General features: G+C 42.5%; 1 protein-coding gene across 1 annotated transcript in view; it reads left to right on the top strand.

Moving 5' to 3' along the window:
- RANBP9 (RAN binding protein 9) overlaps positions 1-20023 on the top strand; it is a 53825-nt gene that overhangs the window by 953 nt on the left and 32849 nt on the right. The gene's annotated exons all lie outside the window — the stretch shown is intronic.

Below are 20023 nucleotides of genomic sequence, written 5' to 3'. Positions count from 1 at the left end.
GTGATTTGCACTAAACACAGTTTTCATTGTGTGATCACATTCTAGAGACTGCAGAGCATTACAGCTTTTATTGACTTGTCTGCACATTACACAATCACATGGACTTGCTGTGTTAGTGCAGATTTGCTGTGTCACTATCTAAAACTAAAGATAATCCAGCAGCCCTCTCTATACCGCAGTCTTGGCCTTACGTTTCTGGATCATCTGTCATCGTACGTTTCGGTCACATACTGTATGTCTGGTGTCTCTTTCTCTGGCTGGGCCTTTAATTCCATGTAATCAGATAGAGATGTTTTATTAGTGTCTCCGATTGGTGGAATATGCGCTAAAATCCCCATCTGGATGTGGTGGCTTCTCTTGATCAGGCCCCGGTCTGTGTATGGAGTAATAGATGTATTTTATTATTAGGCAGCTGTTATTGCAGCAGAAAGGTAGGGCCTTCCATCTCCCGAGTCTAGGGTCAAGTAAGGATTAGACACTAGACTTTATACCGCTGAAGTGGCAGATTTTGGGATGTCCGGCGAACGATCATTCATGGATATACCTTAATAAAGATGACCAGCAACTAAAGCTGGTCACAACCAAAAATCGGCTGTGTTAAGTTTTTTCAGTCGTCTGTCAGCTTAACCTTTTGTGCATGGACTATACTGACGTGGATTGGGGCAAATGTTTGTCGGAACGTTCTTTGTGTTTGGAACAGTCGTCTGTATGAATGTTCATTTCAGTCAAGTGATGGCAGTTTAAAATGAAATGTGTATGGCCAGCTTTAGTGACCCCTTATGCCAGGAGCTCGGATACTGCTAGGCTAGTGAGTTGTGGTGTCAGAATAATGACCGTACTTCGGGTTATAGGTCGGGAAGCTTTTGGAGGTTACGATTATATGGCCAATTTGACTTAATTTCTCACCATGGTGGATTCTGGCACAATTTATTGTCTACAGGGGCAACTCAATAATACTCTTCCTCTTGTTTCTGCTGAAATTTGCATTGAGTAGGTTAGGGTTTACACGCTATGATTATTTAATGTGATCTCCTTCTTGGTTACTGAGTCTTGGGTCTTATTCACACATCCATGTTTAATGTGCATGCTCTGTCTTTGTGCGTTTTTTTATTTATGGACCTTGAGTCCGTAAAAATAAAACCAGAGACAAGCTATATTTAACTCCAATTTACAGATCTGTCGCCCATTAGTGTCTAAGGGTCTGTGAAACAATGGAACGCATGTGTGAATAAAGCCTTATGATAGTTGCAACATGTTAATGGTTGGTACTTCCTGTTTTGTAGAAACGGTCAGTCTTCAGTATTGCCAAAGGATAGTTTTTCCCAAAAGCTTTATGGACTCTATTTACTTTTGTTGAAAAAAAAAATTAAAAATCTATGTATATGAATCACACTATCAGGAAATGGCTGCTGTTGCTATGGGAAGCTGCAGCCAGCCAAGCATTGCAGCAATGCGGCCGCTGCAGGAATAATGTTGTTACATAGCGGTCATTCACGTGATTGGCTGTCCTTATAATACAAGATTGGCTAGGATCCGCCTGAATGGGGGCAACTAATAAAGAGCAGGAGACCCCCCCCCCCCATGATATCCATAAGCCATAACATGGTATATGGACAGAAGTGTTCTTTGTGAAGTAACTATTATAAACAGGCCAGCTCTCTGATAATCTGTGTTTGGGGCAACCAGACATCTGTCCTTGTATGTCCCCCAACGTCTCCTGTCCAGGGAAGCAAGGATAAGGTTTGCTGGATCCTGTGTCTGACATTGATGCCCCTCTCCTCAAGCTATAAACAGAAATCCTCGGCTGTCAGCTACCAGATATTTCTGTGACTGACCCATTTATTTGAATGGGGTTTGCATGAAAAAAAAAAAAAATCATGTGCATACTGCAGAAACCACTCCATTCAAATATATAATATATATACTCTGCAACAAACCAGCCGTGTTCTCAAGTCATTCCAAATTCTCTTTTAAACAAAAGTGTAAAGCAATTGTGTGGTATGATAGGTGTCATACATCTAGATATTGCCAAGCTTTTGTATGGGGCAATATGTCACTGGGAGGCAGGGGCTACTAGCAGCATAGATAACTCTATTGCTAGGAGCCCCACTCCCAGCATATTACTGTGTTTCTCCGAAAATAAGACAGGGTCTTATAATATTTTTCTCTTAGAGAGTGTTCACACTACCATTGGTGTCCGACAGCTAGTGTCCGCTGCTAATGTCCGTTCAAAATCTTGTGCAGACATTAGCAGCGGACACTAGCTGTGTCCGTGACATTTTGCATTGATTTAAATGGACATCGGGTGCGTTTTTTTACTGTCCGTGAGTGTCCTTAAGTGTCCGTTCCCAAAGATGTCCGACTTTTCAAGCGGACAGCAAAAACCTACATGTCTGGATTTGCTGTCCGCTTGAAAAGTCGGACATCTTTGGGAACGGACAGTTAAGGACACCCACGGACTGTAAAAGAATGCACCCGATGTTCATTTAAATCAATGCAAAATGTCACGGACACAGCTAGTGTCCGCTGCTAATGTCCGCACAAGATTTTGAACGGACATTAGCAGCGGACACTAGCTGTCGGACACCGACGGTAGTGTGATCGCTCCCTTGGAAAAAATGGCTAGGGCTTATATTTGGGGTAGGTCTTATTTTTCAGGCACTGGATTGAATTAGAATCTTTTATGGTTCTCTCCAAACGAATCTTGTAAAAATGCTTAGGTTTAGTAACCCTAAGGCCTAGTTCACGTCTGCCTTTGGGGACCCCCCGAATGGAAACCTATATGCATAAAAAAGTGGTTACCTGGAAAGGACCCCATAGACTATAAGCAACACTTTTCTCTACGCAAGTTTTGAGCGGAAACCACAAGGACCCCATTATAGTCTGTGGGGTCCGCGGGTTTCCTTTTTTATGCACATAAGTTTATGTTCGGAGGGGGGGTCCACAAGTGGACTCCCCGAACAGAAAGCTGAACGCAGATGTGAACCGGGCCTAATTTACATTCACAATTGACAGTGTACAGTCAGTGGGTCTTAAACAAAATTACTGGCACTCACTCTGTCTCTAAACACTTTGGGCTTGTTCACATGGGGACAGAGGGGGCGGATTTCGGCGCAGAATCCACGTCTTAATCCGCCCCCTCACAATGGGGGTCTATGAAGACCGCTAGCAAATTTTCTTTTGTGAACGGCATGTTGCCGCTCACAGACAAAAGAAGCGAGCTGCCGTTTCTTCAGGTGGATTCTGGTCTAGGCCCATTCATTTTGGGCCTACTCCGGAGCGGGAAGCTGCGACTGTCAGTCGCGGCAGGCGTATTTTGGTGCCGATTTTGACGCGGCTTCCCGCGTCAAAGTCAGGACCAATATACGCTATACTGTGCCCGTGTGAACTAGGCCTTTGTGTGGCACCATGCCCTCTCTATCTCCTCTCCTTTACACTAAGGGGCAGGTGGCTGCGTCTATGGGAGTAAACTGGGGTGGCATGTGATGTCTGGTCACATAGGTAGCCAAGTATACAGCATAGTAGAAGCCAAGAGGTGGCACTTACAAGGCGGACTTGGCAGGAAGGACTCTGGAGCGGGTAAGTGGATTTTGCCCCAATCTTGTGGGAGGTAGCGGGCAACTTGTCCAGGACAATTGGGAGCTGCGGAATGCCTATGATCTGTCTCCATGATGTCCCGTCAAATTACCTAGAGTTGGAGGCGCTGACTGTAACTAACGTTTATTTGTGGAGTAGGGCTTATATTTCAATCCTACTCCAAAAATCCTTAAAAATCAAGATAGGGCTTATTTTTGGAGAAACAGTATTCATGCGGGTAAATCCTGACAACTCATTGAGTTGTTACTCATCTTTCTAGGCCACTCGCTCACTACAGTGAGATTGTGACAATTTATATATTTTTGAAAAGTTGCAGTCAATAAATTTGGAGTACCGACTATTAGTTAAGTCAGGCTAGGTTCACACTTGCGCTGGTCTCTCCGTTGTTCATGACCACCAGCAGACCTGAGTGATGGAGAACTGGACCACCAAAACAGAAGTTGCCCGTGGGCCCCATAAACTATAATGGTGTCCATCAGTTTTCCCCTTTATTTATGATGAAAGTGAGGGAGAGAAAAGTCCTTCGTGCAACACTTTTCTCTCAATTTTTGACGGTTTCTGCGACGGAGTCTCGAACCACACATGCTTTCTCGTCCAAGTTTCAGAAATTTAGTGAGTGATGTTAAAATGAAAAATGGCGTGAGTTTTTTCCAAAATGAACTGAAAAGGTTGCAATAGTATGCTTTACTTATAATAAAATTTAACCTGGTCTGATAGCAACACATCTCTCCTGAGAACAAAATAACCTCTTACCCCCAAATCTGATATAATCTAATGTCCACCTTAGACTGCTCTTACACGGCCGTAATGTAAATTCGCAAATGGTCCGCAATTGAGGATTTTCATTATACTCCATTATACTCAATGCGGTTTCTTACACCACCGGATATTTTATCCGTGGTGTGGCCGGGCCGCAACCGTGGTCTGCAGTTTATACGACATGTCCGTAATGGCCGTGAATTGCGGAACTGCACGGACTCGCCCATAGAACTCTATGCAAAATGTCACGGAAACCACACGGACCCCATTCTAGTCTATGGGGTCTGTGTGGTTTCTTTGCTAACCAATTTTTAATGTGTTCGGTATTCCGTTCGGGGGCAAGCAAATTTCCCAAACGGAATACCAAACGCAGATGTGAACCAGGCCTTACAGTATTATTAATACTGTGGCTATGTGATGGTAACCATGATGCCAATTGTACAGCCTTTGCGTTTTACACAGATTTTCCAGATCATAGTTCTGTGCACTTAACCTCCGCAATCTTGAAGAGATGCCTGTATAGCTACAAGCTCATCCTACTAGTAGCCAAGCAAGTGCTAGTAGTAGTTCTGTACTGCTTTGCACAACGTTGCTGAAATACATTATGCACATATTTTAGAAGTCTGGTTCCCCCTGCCCCCAGGTCATGATTGACAAGCTTCTATATAGGCGTATACACACCATCCTATCAGTCTTTGCAGAAGGAGACAAGAGGGGAGTTCTTCTCTTGAATATACTGAGTCATTTGTCCACTGTATACTCTTTCTGCTCCTGGTAAATATGCCACAAACAATGTTGTGCTGTCTTTTGGCCACTAGGAGTATTGCACTGTAGCTGTAATGTGCGGACCTTGCATAGGTAATTGGCCACAAATAAAGACATGTACTGCATAATTCAGTATCCTGACATTTTAACTGGCTAAATTACTAATCTAAGGCTGCATGCACACAACTGTGTTCATGTGCCAGGTCTGTTGTTAAATGGCACAGAACTTGTGAATTATGTCTGTGCCATTTCCTCCTCCACTGGTTGCAAAATGACCAGGTATAAGATCTTGGGTTTTGCCGTCGTCTCACGGCCCTATATATTGGCCTGTGATAATCCAAGGACATCTGTATGGGGCTATTTCAATACAATGGGTCAGTTTGTTAGCTCATTCACAATACATGCGTCCTTGTGAATGGCACATTATGATAAAAAGGATCACCACTTGGGACAGTTCATACTTGATCGAATGATCCCTTGACATAAGTTTGCAACAGTATGGCTGGATAGGCGTCCCTTGAATGAGAAGGTTTGCCCAAGATGAACACTGCGCTAGGACCGACTAATGATGACTTGTTCCTTTATTGAAGACACGTAATTAAAAGACATGTAAGACATGTAAAGGAACAAGTCATCATTAGTCGGTCGTAGCACAGTGTTCTGCTTGGGCAAACCTTCTCAATCAAGGGCGCCTAGTCAGCCATAATGTTGATGGGACAACTGCTGCTGGTCTAACCCGACATATTCATTTGGGACAGTCTCCTTAACAAGGGACTAACCTAACGGACTACACAAATTGCTCCATAGATCCATTGATCATCTCGGTGGACCAATTGCTTTATCACGATTGAAATAAATTTGATCACAGATTCTTCCTGCTGGAACCCAGATTATCGGTAATCTGTAGAGAAACCTGGCAGTACCTGCAGCACCACCACAGGGAAAATTAAAGGGGCTCTATCACTGGGAAAAGTCATTTTTATCTAAACACATGCTTGCATAGGCTTTAGAAAGTCTATTCCACACCTACCTTTAGTATGTAGATTGCCTCAGTGGTTTCTGAATAAGTCCGTTTTTATTGATATGCTAATGAGCTTCCAGCCAGCACAGGAAGTTCCCAGCAGCCTCCTCCCTTCTATTATCTTCTATGTGTGTGAGGCAAACAGGAATCTGAGTCGTCATCATCATCAGCAGTCTCCCATAGAAAACAATAGGAGAGGTGTGCACGATCTATCGTGCACCAGTCTAATTAGCATATGAATAAAAACGGAGTTATTCAGAAACCACTGAGGCAATCTACATACTAAAGGTAGGTGTGGAATAGACTTTCTAAAAGCTATGCAAAGGTGTGATTAGTTAAAAATGACTTTTCCTAGTGATAGAGCCCCTTTAAAGGGATTCTACCATTAAACTCCTTTTTTTTTTCTAATTACCACGTCGGAATAGCCTTAAGAAAGGCTATTCGTCTCCTACCTTTAGACGTGGTCTCCGCCGCGCCGTTCCGTAGAAATACCGGTTTTAACCGGTATGCAAATGAGCTCTCCGCAGCAATGAGGGCGGGCCCCAGCGCTGAAAGGCCGATGAGCGCATCCCCATTGCTGCCCGAGAGCTCTTTCCTGCCCCGCGGCCATTTTTGGGTACCTGCTCTTGCAGTTCAATATAGGAGCCGGCCGGCGGCCATTTTTGGGTAGCCGCTCTTGCAGTTCAATACAGGAGTCGGCTGGCAGCCATTTTGGGGTGGCCTCTCTATGCTCCTGTATAGAACTACAAGAGCAAGAGAAGCCAGAAGAGGCGGAGTTGCTGCAGAACAAGGAGGCGGCGCAGGAAAGAGCTCTCGGGCAGCAATGGGGATGCAAAGACGAATAGCCTTTCTTAAGGCTATTCCGACATGTTCATTAGAAAAAAAGGTAGTTTAATGGTAGAATCCCTTTAAGTATTACACATCACCTACTCACATCAGTAGGTTATCGTAGGCTAGACATACCACTTTAACTCATTCGAAGATATTTTACCCAGTTGACAGATTTTGAGAGATAGAGCATCATTGAATTGAGAGAAGTATGGTGGTTGTTTTGACGAATTGCCAACATCTAGGCCGTTTTTATCTGCGTTGGGAGCAATGGTTATGTGAGGGATCGTACATGGCTTTACAGAGCTTTTCCGCCATTTCAGACCACCAGTAGAGAGGACGGTTTGATTTGCCGAAAAGCACAAGCTGCTCTCACAGTTTCCTTCTCCACCATTCATAAACAGGTAGCATCTTCATTATGTGCCCCTGTCCAGACCATTTCCAGGCACTAAGCAGAAGAAAATTTGTTGTCACTTCCCTCATTACGCTGCCATTGATAGCAAGACATATTCACCTTTGTTTGCTGTGCTGTAGTTGAGGAGAAACCTGCAATACAGGTTCACCTTGGGATCCAGTAATTCTTGGGTTTAAGAATGGAGGCCTTGTGAACACTTCAATCCCGCCTTAATGGTGGGGTGATGATCTAGGGAACCATGACATGTAAGTCACCCAAAGTAATGATATATGGGACAATAACAGCTAGCGATACGTTCAGGAAATCCTGCAGGCGCGCATCTTGGCTGTCTTAGCGGGGCTTCCATCTGACATTTTTCAAGCAAACTAATGTTCACCCACACACAGCAAGGGTTTCCAAGGAATGTCTTGTGAAGATTGCAACACTTCCTTGGTTTGTCCATTTGCTAGATTTATCGCCACTCAAGCATTTATGGGACCAACTGGGGTGCCATCTTTGGGAACCAATGAGTTTGCAGGATCTATAGGCCCACCAGCAATATGTGTACGCAAATGTTCTGCAAGATAACACAGAGAACCCAATCCCAAACATATCTCATCTTGTATTCAGGCTACAGGTGGCCCTGTTGGGTACTAGAGCTGTCTTTCAATTGTACAGTTTTCCCCAATACCCTTTGTGTGAACATAAACTTCTCCTTTCACACTGAGTTTTTTGCAGGCAGCTTTTGATGAGGAATCTGCCTCAAAATCCGCCTGCAAAAATGTTTCCTATTCATTTCAATGAGGGTCACTCGTTTTTTTTCAGCTAGTGGGAAAAAGAAGCGACATATTCTGTCTTCCTACGGCTGAGTCGGCCGTGGCGTCTACGGCTTAAGACACACTCCTGCTTAGGCCCACTGTTTCCGCCGTGTGGACTTACCTCAATATCTCTTACATACGTCATCATTACATTCACACCTAAAGTTCATTCAGTTCCGACACTTCTTTTTTGTTTGTCATGACTATATGTCTTCTTTAAGAAGTAAGGATTTAGAAGTAGGCAGATTAATATCAGTAAGCACCTCAATGCCATCTATATTTATAACTGGAACATAATGTATGTGAAGGTCAGTGACACTATGTGCACCTCTATCAGACCACAACCTTCAGTCTAATGCAGTCCCTCTCTCAGTCCACAATAGCGGGCTTTTCTTTTTCTCCAAAATATTTTTGGTTCTTACATTTTCAAATGAGAGAGAATGTCCTACAAATGTCACCAACATAAGGAACTCTCTGGAGCAGCAGATCTCTGCAGCCTGGGATATATGAAACGTTAATCTCATTCTACCTTCTTCAGCCTCGCGGTTATATTTTTGGGTGGTATTAGTACTTTAATTATAAGAGGTAGTGAAGCTTGTCAGTAAGTGTAAGGTGTTTTATCCCTGCTGTGTATCCAGAATCTTCTGAAAACCATGCAGACTCTTTCAATTGCTGCTGTTTGGTAATAATGTCATGCACACAGTCGTGATCACCGAGCCGCTTTTCTTACAGTCTTTGTTAACTGATAAAGTGAGGATTGGAATAACAGGAAAGGGAGAAGTGGTCTTATTTCTAAATGAAATGGGTGAAATGTATTTATGATTACAATCTTAAAGACAGGAAATTTAATGTAAGGCTAGGTTCACACTGTGGAAAGTGGAAGAGGAATTCCTCTTTGTTTTCGGCCATGGGATTGCTGTAATGGATTGCCTATGGAGTGCATCTGCTGCGGCTTTCCAGAGGAATGGAAGAAACACCCTTCATAAAGCCCCTTCAACTAATTTGCATAAGAATTAAATCCTGATTTTCATGAAAATGGAGCTATCATTCAGAACAAGAAAGGCATTTTTGGAAAGTGTAGAAGCAGCCCTACTTTATTTTGTGGTGTAGTGTTTATACATGTGACTGACTAGTACTGCTTTGGCTTGCTTGGTAAAGAAAGTACAGTCTTAAGTCTATTACACAGCCTCTCAGCAAGGAGAGGTGCCGAATGTCAAAAAACGCGTTGATCATCATGTGTTTGCATAAGTCTAATTACACAGGCAATTGCAAACTGAATGGGTGAAGGGCAATCTATATTTCTCCCCCAATTGGCTGCATTAATAATCTTCACCTATGCCATGATCATACCTAGTAACCAAGCAGCGAGCGTCAGTCAATCAGCAGCTCCATTACTCAGGGCTGTATCGGAAATGAGCATTCATGCTATCTAATAAGACCCATAGACTGCCGCTTTGATCAATATGACTGTATATGTTAAAGGGGTTATCTGTGGGGTCCAACACCTGAGACCCCCGCAGGTCACCGGTACTGAAACTATGCAGTTCACAGTATTGTTTACATACTGCGAGCTACGCTGCTTATTTGCCATTCAAACTGCAGCGGCAAGTGTAGGCCACATAGATTTCAATGGGGCAGCGCTGCAGTACTTGCATTACCTACCTATATGCCTTCATAACAATAGGCCATCAATGTTAGAAACCAGATAACCCCTTTAAGCCTACTATAGACTCAAAATCAATGACTGTCATGGAAAAAATTGAACAGAGACCACGGTCATCTTTTACAGTACAAAGGAAGGATCATTCAGAAACTCTAAAATGTGGTCAAATCACTATTCTACAGTATTAAGTGCTTCTGATAAAGTTATGCCCTGAGTTGCTTGAACAGGTGGTAAATGTGGGTCATTAATAACTTTCTTCTGTTTGAAGTGTCAAGAGATGGAGCACTCTCATTTCTTTCCATGTTTTGGCTTCTGTCTTTACCAATCCATCAACTCCCTCTACATCCTCTGTAGTACCTGTCACTTATGAAGCAATGGACGTGGGTCACGCTGCTTTGTTCTGTTATCCCGTATGGCGCAAACAACTTGATGTGTTGCTAAAATTACATTATGCACATTACTCCATGACAAAAACCATCTGAAAATGGGCGATTTTTTTTTTTGTTGCTGCAATGTGTGCTGGATTCTCTGTTGTTCAAAGCTTTCCACCTTCATTTCAAGCTTTTATCTTGGAAATTATAAATGATTGCCCTTCAGGGCTTTGTAATGTTAGATTTATTTGATTAATTTGCCATTTCAAAGACTCACAATTCTGATTTTTATAAGAATCGTGAAATCAATGTTGGCCCTGGTCTGCTGTAGTCATTACCTGATGTTTACACAGCCCAGGGCCGTGGAGTCGGGATCATTATTAGGTCTGAGATCAGAAAAAAGTTATATGTTATACAATTATTGATATTTTATTATTAGTTGCATAGTTTGACTTTATATATAAGTAAATATACAACAATCATTAGCTTTTTCATGAAAGAGTTGGAGTGTGGGAAAGTAGTGGAGTCTGAGTTGGTGTTTTGACTTGCCGTCTCCTCAGCACTGCCTGCTCCTACATCTCTATCTACTTTACCTCTGATTCTCCCGTGGTTCTGGGTAAATCTGTGATGTGGTAAATGTTAGGCTGAGTTCAAACGGGGTATTATGATCAAGATTTTGAGACCGTATTCGCCTCAAAATCCTGACCAAAAAGACGGCTCTCATTGAAATCAATGGGAGCAGGTCAGGTCTTTTTTCCAGGAGCCGTTTGTTCCGGCTCCCAGAAACAAGAACAGAAATGCTCATTCTTCAGGCCGATTCGCCTAGCCTCCTCCCGACTAGGCCCATTCATTGGGCCTAATCCAGAGCGCAGTGCGTGACTGGATGCCATTGCACTGCATCGGCATTAAGTTGCAGCTACCCGTTTTTTTTGGTCTGGAAACTGAGGCAGCTTCTGCTTCAGTTTCTGGACCAAAAAAACCCTGTGTGCACTCAGCCTTAGACACTCTTTGTTGCTTTGCTAGATTTACCCTCCGCTTCACACCTAGCAAGTTGGTGCCCAGCAGTGACATTGCCTGCCCTTATGCCTGTTTGCTAACCCAAATTCTACAACCTGAGATTCAGTTTTCTATTTCGGTTACTGCCTGTAGTCTGTTATATTCTGTTTTAACGATTTGTGTTTTTGACCCTGCTCTCTTTTTGGATTTTTGCTATTTCTTTGACTGCTTCATTGTTGTAATTCCAGTTATTTTTCCAGTTTTGACTCCTAGTCTGGGATGTGGTTTTGCTCTTGTTTTCCGTTAGGGTTGTCACTCTTTGTTGATATTCAAGCTCTGACCCATCATGCCATTGGACTACCCACCAATGGTTGCTGTTGTATCCTGTGGGGGTCACCGATGAAGAATAGCAGGATCCTTTAGATTCTGTACCTTGCTTTAGTCAGCTTTAGACTAATTTCAGCCTCCGGGTTCCACTTTCACAGTACTCTTGCATAACAGTCTGTCTCAAATATTTGCTGTAATGATCTTGGAAATCATACACACTGAGCTTTGTCCCTCACACGTATGATAGTTAAAGGGGCTCCATCAGCAAAATCATGCTGATAGAGCCCACATATGTGTGAATAGCCTTTAAAAAGGCTATTCAGGCACCGTAAATGTTATATTAAACTACCCCCCTGTTTTAAATCACTGTAGGAGTAAATAAAATATAACTTTTAATAATCTTTCTTAAAAATGGCCTCAATTTATTTAATGTTTTTTAAATATTTTCTTTAAAAAAACTGTACTATGACCTCATTGATAAAGGGTAACCAATAATTATTAAGTCAATCCCTGTCTGGTACAGCCATTAACCGTTTCATTCCCTGATAGTGTGCCAGGAGCTAATCTGGTATGCCCCAGTACACCTATATATCCCTGGAACTCTAGATGAAATCAGGTGCGAGGAAATCTAGATACAAATCCCTAGTGGTTCCACATAGGCTGTGAGTAAGGCCAGAGGGAGGTCCTGGAGGCGAAAGCTCTGTGAGCAGTCTCTGTTACTGACAAATTAACCCCCGTATATGATAATGACAGCAGGAGCTATATTGAAACGGAGGATATTCAATACAGTACAGTCTCACGTTCTCACAAGCCGTATTCCACTCAACTACACCTCACACAATGCCCTACTGATCTCAAGTATGCTCCAATTGCCTATGTTAACATTGTTGCCACTTAGGGTATAGTTACATTAGCCCTATTAGTCTCTATTCATGGGCTACGTATCCTAACTAGATAAATACAATATATGGTCCCTGATGTATCCACCACCTATTGTATAAGTTTTCCCTCACACTTCCCTCAACGCGTTTCGCTAGGGGTCTAGCCTAGCTCATCAGGAGGATGATAATGCAGGAGATGATAATATTTGCAGTTAAAACTGCATTTCCCGCGCCCTTGATGGTAGGACACAGTATCAATATGTTTTAAAATAATACCCTAAAAAAGAATGTGATAAACTTACCGAACGTGCACGGTGGGCGGGCATTCAGGGTGTGTTTTCTTCTTCTTCATCCACACCTCTTCTTCCTCCGACGTCCTCCGGTCCCGTCTTCCTCTGGCGCTCGCGAGCGGACACTGATATAAAAAAATGGCCTGGGCGCATGCGCAGTAGCATGTGGCTTCTACTACGGCTACTGCGCAGGCGCCCAGGCCATTTTTTTATATCAGTGTCCGCTCGCGAGCGCCAGGGGAGGACAGGACCGGAGGACGTCGGAGGAAGAAGAGGCGTGGAAGAAGAAGACAGTGCACCCTGAATGCCCGCCCACAGTGCACGATGCGTAAGTAGATCACATTCTTTTTTAGGGTATTTTAAAAGGGGGGGGGGGGTAGTTTAATATAACATTTACGGTGCCTGAATAGCCTTTTTAAAGGCTATTCACGCATATGTGGGGCTCTATCAGCATGATTTTGCTGATAGAGCCCCTTTAATTTCCTCAGTTCAGAGATCTTTGCAGTTCTCTTATAGTTTACCCATCTTTGTTTCTGCATAATACAGTATAAACATTATTTGAGAGCCATATGCAGGTACCAAGTGGTCCATTTAGGCTTACCTGATGGCTTCTACAATGCCCATGACTTCAGGAGATATGAATGCAGTTTTGCCTTTTAGATCCAGGCAGTTATACTTGTATTGGATGACTACTTTTGATCTGCAATCTCAAGACTTTTCAGGCACCTACTGAGTTTCTTGGTATCATCCAGGATTCATAGGACCTATTGACCCATTGTGCATCAGATGAATACATGTATAATGACTAGTCCCTTGTATTTTTGTTAATTTGTGATTATAAATGTAAGAAATTACTTAGCAAAGGTTTAACAAGAAATCTTGAAGATCAATAACTCAGTAAATGACGGCTTTGACTGCAGCCTTGTTCTATTAGGCCTCAGGCAAAAAAAATTATGTGGACGTCAGTCTATGGATCTGGTACATTTTGATACGTGGCTTGGGGTGGGGGTGGGGGCTTTGCATCTATCGAACCACAAGAACATTAGTCAAGTCAAGGCAAGCTTTGCAATTCATGTTGTAAGTTATCCTTAAGGCATTCAATGGAGTTACATTTTACATATAGCTGTGAAAATACATACACACTACATATGCTTTCTATCTATCTAGGGTCACCTTCAACGGTGACATTGTATGCTGTGATTGTATGATTTTCCTTCAATGGATCCAGAACAAACAGGAATAACCACATGAAAACCAGCCCAAGTCCTTATTCCTTCACCAAATGTTTAAAGCGAACTTCTCATATATATTTTTTTCTTTACTATGTTAAAACAGATAGTGAACCATAATCCATTTTGCCGTTTACATTGTTTAAACTTTTTGATTGTAGGTTGTTTTTTTTTTTTAAATTCTGTTTTCTGTGGATTCCTATGGGGCCGCCATATTGTCTGAGCATTCAGAGATCTGCTTTACAGCAGCCACACACACCGTAGAACACAGTAGACCAAATATATTATTTGATTTCTATGGATGAGTTTTCTAGACCTACTGTGTCCTATGCAAAGGTCATTATACAGGAAGGAAAGGGGAGGTGGGGGGAGTGATCATATGTGTTATCCATATATATAGATTTTGTCTTTTATTGTATTTTTGCCTCTGATGATAATGAGATGGTGGCTGAAAAGTGGTCTCCACAGAGCAAGAAGGGTCAGCTTATTTTTAAGCTTAATGGTCATGCAGGATTTTGAAAAAAAAATAAAAATAAAAACCCTGCACATGTCAGTTCAGGTCTGTGATCTTTCATGTATTTAATCGATTGATTGTATCAATTTCAATCTGTATTTGAAATATTTTGCCAAACTGCTGAACCATTCAGTAAATTCACTTGTCCACTCCTTTAATTCATTGCAAAATATGGATCAATGAGCAATGGAAAAATAACACCTGGTCAGATGAATCAAGATTTCTGTCGCCATGCTGAAGGAAGAGTCAGAATTTGTCATTCGCATCATCTTTAACAACCCAAGCTGTAAAATTATTTATATAAAGGGCTGTTCCAGGCAAATAAAATGATATTGAAAATGGCTCAGCTTGAGATAAAATATACAGTGGTGGAAAAAAGTATTTAGTCTGCTGCCAGTTGTACAAGTTCTCCTACTTAAAAAGATGAGGTTGGCCTGTAATTGACATCATAGGTAGACCTCAACTATGAGAAAACAAATCCAGAAAATCACATTGTCTGATTTGGAAAGAATTTATTTGCAAATTATGGTGGAAATTAAGAATTTGGTCAATAACAAAAGTTCATCTCAATTTACAATTTTGTTTCTGGTGTCCTTCGACAGCTCTTTGGTCTTCACCATAGTGGAGTTTGGAGTATAACTGTTTGAGGTTGTGGACAGATGTCTTTTATACTGATAACAAGTTCAAACAGGAGCCATTACTACAGGTAATAAGTGGAGGAAAGAGGAGACTCTTAAAGATGAAGTTACAGGTCTGTGAGAGCCAGAAATCTTGCTTGTTTGTAGGTGACCAAATACTTATTTTCCACCATAATTTGCAAATTAATTGTTTCCATATCGGACAATGGGATTTTCTGGATTTGTTTTCTCATTTTGCACAATTGGTGACTGACTACATACTTTTTTTTTTCCCCCACTGTAGATATACACACACACACACACACACACACACACACACACACACACACACACACACACACACACACACACAATCTCTATGACGTCTTGACATAGTGACTGGCTTCAACATTGACATACCCCTGTATTGAGACATCATTGCAGGACCAGGAAGCAGCAGGGAACTGAGCAGCATCAAGAACGGAGCGTTAATGGATCCTTGAGGGGGATATGGCTTTTTCAAACACTTATAGACTGGGCTGAGCCATTTTTAATAAGATTCTGCCCCTTATAATCTGTTTGCTGAATGCCATGAATACAACAGTTACTTATTCCACTGCTCAAAAAAAGTCACAAGTGATAATGAAAATGTCATCTCATCCTGCAATAAACAAGACCACATACAGCTTAGTTGACAGAAACCATAAAAATTATGGCTCTCAGAGTGTGACTACACACATTTGTTATTGTGCAAATGTAGTAAAACATGAAAGGCTTTACACCTTTTGTATTTCTATACTTGTACTGACCCATAGAGTAAAGAAGATGAATGGTGCAAAAATTTATTATGGTAGAAATAATGGTGAATTGCTGTTCAATTCTCCTCCAGAAAATATTAAGAAAATTAATAAGACGTATCTGAGATCAGTAACTTTTGGCACCCGAAGTTGTTGAAACTAAAACCCTGAGCATGCTTCAGTCACTTCTATGTGGTAGTTCCAAGGATAGCCAAGCCAGTATGCGTGGGAAGTGTAGTTTTACAGTAGCAGGAGTTCTGGAGGTGATGATTGTACCCCAAAATAGAGCTATTAAAAATACACCTAGGCAAAAAAAAACAAACTAAGACCAGTAATTTCCTGGTGGGTTCACACCAGTGTTAGGCACTCCATATTTGGTTTCCGTCTTCTGCTGGCAGAAGATGGAAACCTGTCATGCCGAGTCCAGCCGTGAGCGCCGGTGAGCATTTTGAGCTCTCCACGGCGAAACCGGACACAGAGTACTGCATGTACGACTCTGTGTCCGGTTAAAAAAATCCCCAAAAACTGTTTCGCCACAGAGAGCATAAAATGCTCACCCAGCGCTCATGGCCGGACACTTCTCAAACCCATTCAAATGAATGGGTTTGAAAAATGACTGCAGGTTTCCGTCTACTGCCCTGTTTTGTGCAGGAAACGTAAACCTGCAGAACGGAGTCCCGCAACTTTATAAGTCATTAAGCTGTCCTTGGATACAACACTGCTATACTAGGGTAGAGAATATATTTACTTTGTGTGATCACTAATCCCTATTTTTAGCACATCCCTAGCACCATCTGGGTTCTGTTGATTGCTGGATAAATAGAAAGCTGCATCTTTTGGTAGTACACTTAACAAATACAGGCTAATCCTAGTAGTAAATCATCAGATCTAAGTGGGTATAAAAGTGTCTTCACAGCCAATTTTGCCATGTGATGGGAAAGCCTGTATGACGCAGACTTGTAGATCCATAAAACACATCAGTGTAGTGTGGAGGTACAGTTTCAACCTCCCTGTGGTATCAAATTTTAGGCTACATGCACTTCACAAAGTGTGCTGTCTGAGCGGGGCTCCAATGCTCCATCCAATGTGATAATTATAGAGCAGGACCTATCATGATGTCTAGTCGGAACCCTCATAGAAATGAATGAAGCACAGAAGGCACTCTGATGTCATAAAAAAAGCCCCCTCCAGCATGTTCCTGAGACCACACCCAGTGCCTTATTCCCCAAAAATAGGACACCCCCTCCCCCAAAAATAAAGTATCCCCAAAACTCATTGCAGCCAGCTGAACACTGTGTGCACAGGTATGCTGGCTGCTGCCTCTGCTGTTGTATCCACTGTTCTGACTGCTGGAGGATAAGCTGGGAGATGTCCGCTGTGCATATGCTGCGGGGAGTTCACTCTTCCAGCTCATCCAAGAGGCAGAGGCAGCAGCCGACTTTCCTGTGCATACTGAGCACAGTATCCAGCCGGCTGCAATGCCCATGAAGTGAGGCTCTCCGGCGTAACCGCCGGAAGCCTCGCTTAGCCCCTACATGGAGCTACATGGAGGACTTTGTGTCTGCGGGAAAAAAAAGGACACTAGGCGGAGAGGCTGAAACCGCTCACGGGCGGTCACTTTTGAAAACCTATTCAAATTAATGGGTTTTAAAGCCGACCACTCACAAGCCGTCTGCTGTCCGGTTTCCCCAGGGTTTACCACAGACACCTCAGGACGGACAGCAGCGGCAGTGTGAACGCCGCTTTATTGGCCTTTAGTACAAATTTCGCACTCCTCCTTGGCTAAGCATATACCTCATAAAAGCTACTCTTCTGAAAAAGGGGAGAAAAAGTGTGATCTCTGCACTCCAGACTTTATATCCTGGACCAATGTTGGGTACATAGCGGCAAAAAGACTGAGGGCCAATCCTATAGCTGTATACAATATGGGTATGTCCATTCTGCTGTTGTCATTGGAACAAATGAGGTTTTCTTCTGTCCTATGGTGTTACTCCACTTTTTACACCATTCTTTTGCTGGAGTGAGAGTGCAACAATTTTTTGTGTAAAGTTGTATTTTGGTAGTTCTGGTGTACTGGCGACTGGACTGGGTAACCCTGCCCTCTTTCACCCCCACTTTTCAAAAGCTGAGTGAGTGATGTAAAATGCTTAAAGTCACAACTCTATGTGACCTTTTACACCAGAACTTTGGATTACAGGACTTGATAAATGACCCCCACGTGTTAAAAGGTCTCCTTTGATCCCATTGGTGACTACTTTGAGCACCTGCATAGTCTGTTATCCTATGTGTTTTTTGCCGGAGCTTTCTTCACTTCATTGATCAGGTCTATTCCTAGCAGGTAACATCTAAAGTTGCTGTGTGATGCCTCCCTGCAGACTTGAGAGGAATGTGTGATCTAAATAAGTGCCCTAGTACCATACTTCAAGTAATCAAACAGGAGGGAAGAGATCTCAGATAGTCAGCACATACCTGCAGCAAAATCAGTATATACAATACAATAATCCATAAAGACAAGTGTGTTACATAAAAGTATGGCTCTGTATACATTGTTTGCGCCTACCATTGTGTGTATATGTAAAGTATTCCCACATGTTTACCTCTATGCTTCCATACCAGCCTGCTCCTATGTGTAGGCACACAGTAGAATCCGCAATGATCAAAGAAAATAGTATGATCCAAAAATATATATATATTTTTTTTTTTTGTGATGACTCAATGTAACGGGAAGCCAAGTATGACCATTCAGAGGTTTGCAGTCTGGAGGGTCATCACTACAATGGCTGCCCTATAGCCACACTGGCACGAGGAATACTGTGTGTAGTGAACCATCCTGACCACTGCAGCTCAGTTCTCAGCTCTCATTCGTTCAGCCTCAATAGGCCATCGATATCTCTTACCCAGAAAACCCTTTTAAGGCTTCATAAAGCATGTAGCATCCCTTTGAGGCCATACTGTCTAAGGCAGAACATACCAATGTGATTATAGGTAGTGGTGTATTTTTGGCTGTTAAAAATCCAGCAGGGCCGCTTCATGATTCAGATTAACATAAATGCTCCTTATGAGTAAGTAGCACAGGTATTCCTTTAGACATTGACACGGTTTTTTCTTAGTGACTGTTATAATGCAAGCAGGAATCATCCATGACAATATAGACTGTATCCTAGGGCTGAGTTCACATGTAGCTTAATTACTATGGATTCCCACAGTGAGAATGCACAAAAGAGTATCCTGCTGTACAAGTGGATGGGGTTTTACAAAACTTCGATTTAAAAGCTGCTTAGAAAATCGGAGAGTATTTTGGGACAAGCTGTAGATTTGCAGATCGGTGGCAATCCTCAGTGTGCCATATTTGTTGTCTCCAGCAAACGTATGTCATGGATTTGTTGAGAAATCCTGGGTAGAAATGTTTTGCCAAATGCGAATCTTACCCTGAATGCAGCAAAACCAGAATATCCCGCAGGGCACTGCCATGTAGAAGACTTGTAGCGGAGGCAATGCTCAAGGCAATGTCCTACAAGCACTGCCTACAGGCAGCTGACTGGTGGGGCTGCTGAGGCAATTTTTGGAATAGTTTTTCTTATTCTTCTGTATCATTCACCTGGCAGGTTAAATAACACTTTGCAGTGTATTATGTGTCAAATTTATATTGATATACAGTTATTAGACCCAGACGCTGTGGGTACTTAGGCCGGGTTCACATGACAGACAGTGAAGATGAATTTGAGGCTTCCACCTCATATTCCACTCCATTTCCCAGTCTTGTGCCCTCCGCCACAACTTATGCTCACTTATTAGACTCCGATGAAGGGGACAATGGATGAGTGTTACTGTGCAGTATTAATGAGAGAAGAAAGAACAAGAGGACGATACACAGTCCCTAAATTAATTTATACCCGCCCTCCTGATATCATGGAATAAAGTCCACCAGCATTGGAACTGGAGCAGCAAGGGATCCGTGAGCGTGGTCTCCATATTTAAAGAGGACCTTTCACCACCTGAGGCACATGCAGTTTTATATACAGCTAGAAAACCAACAGTGCTCTGAATTAAGCACACTGTCGGCTTTCACGATCTGTGCCCCGGGTGAAGAGCTATTGGTGCCGGTACCGTAGCTCTTCACTGTCAGAAGGGTGTTTCTGACAGTCAGTCAGGAACG

The sequence above is a fragment of the Leptodactylus fuscus genome, chromosome 4, assembly GCF_031893055.1.
Source record: "Leptodactylus fuscus isolate aLepFus1 chromosome 4, aLepFus1.hap2, whole genome shotgun sequence".
Lineage (NCBI taxonomy): Eukaryota > Metazoa > Chordata > Amphibia > Anura > Leptodactylidae > Leptodactylus > Leptodactylus fuscus.
Note: the sequence above shows the minus strand (reverse complement) of the source record. Positions and strands in the feature narration are given on the sequence as shown.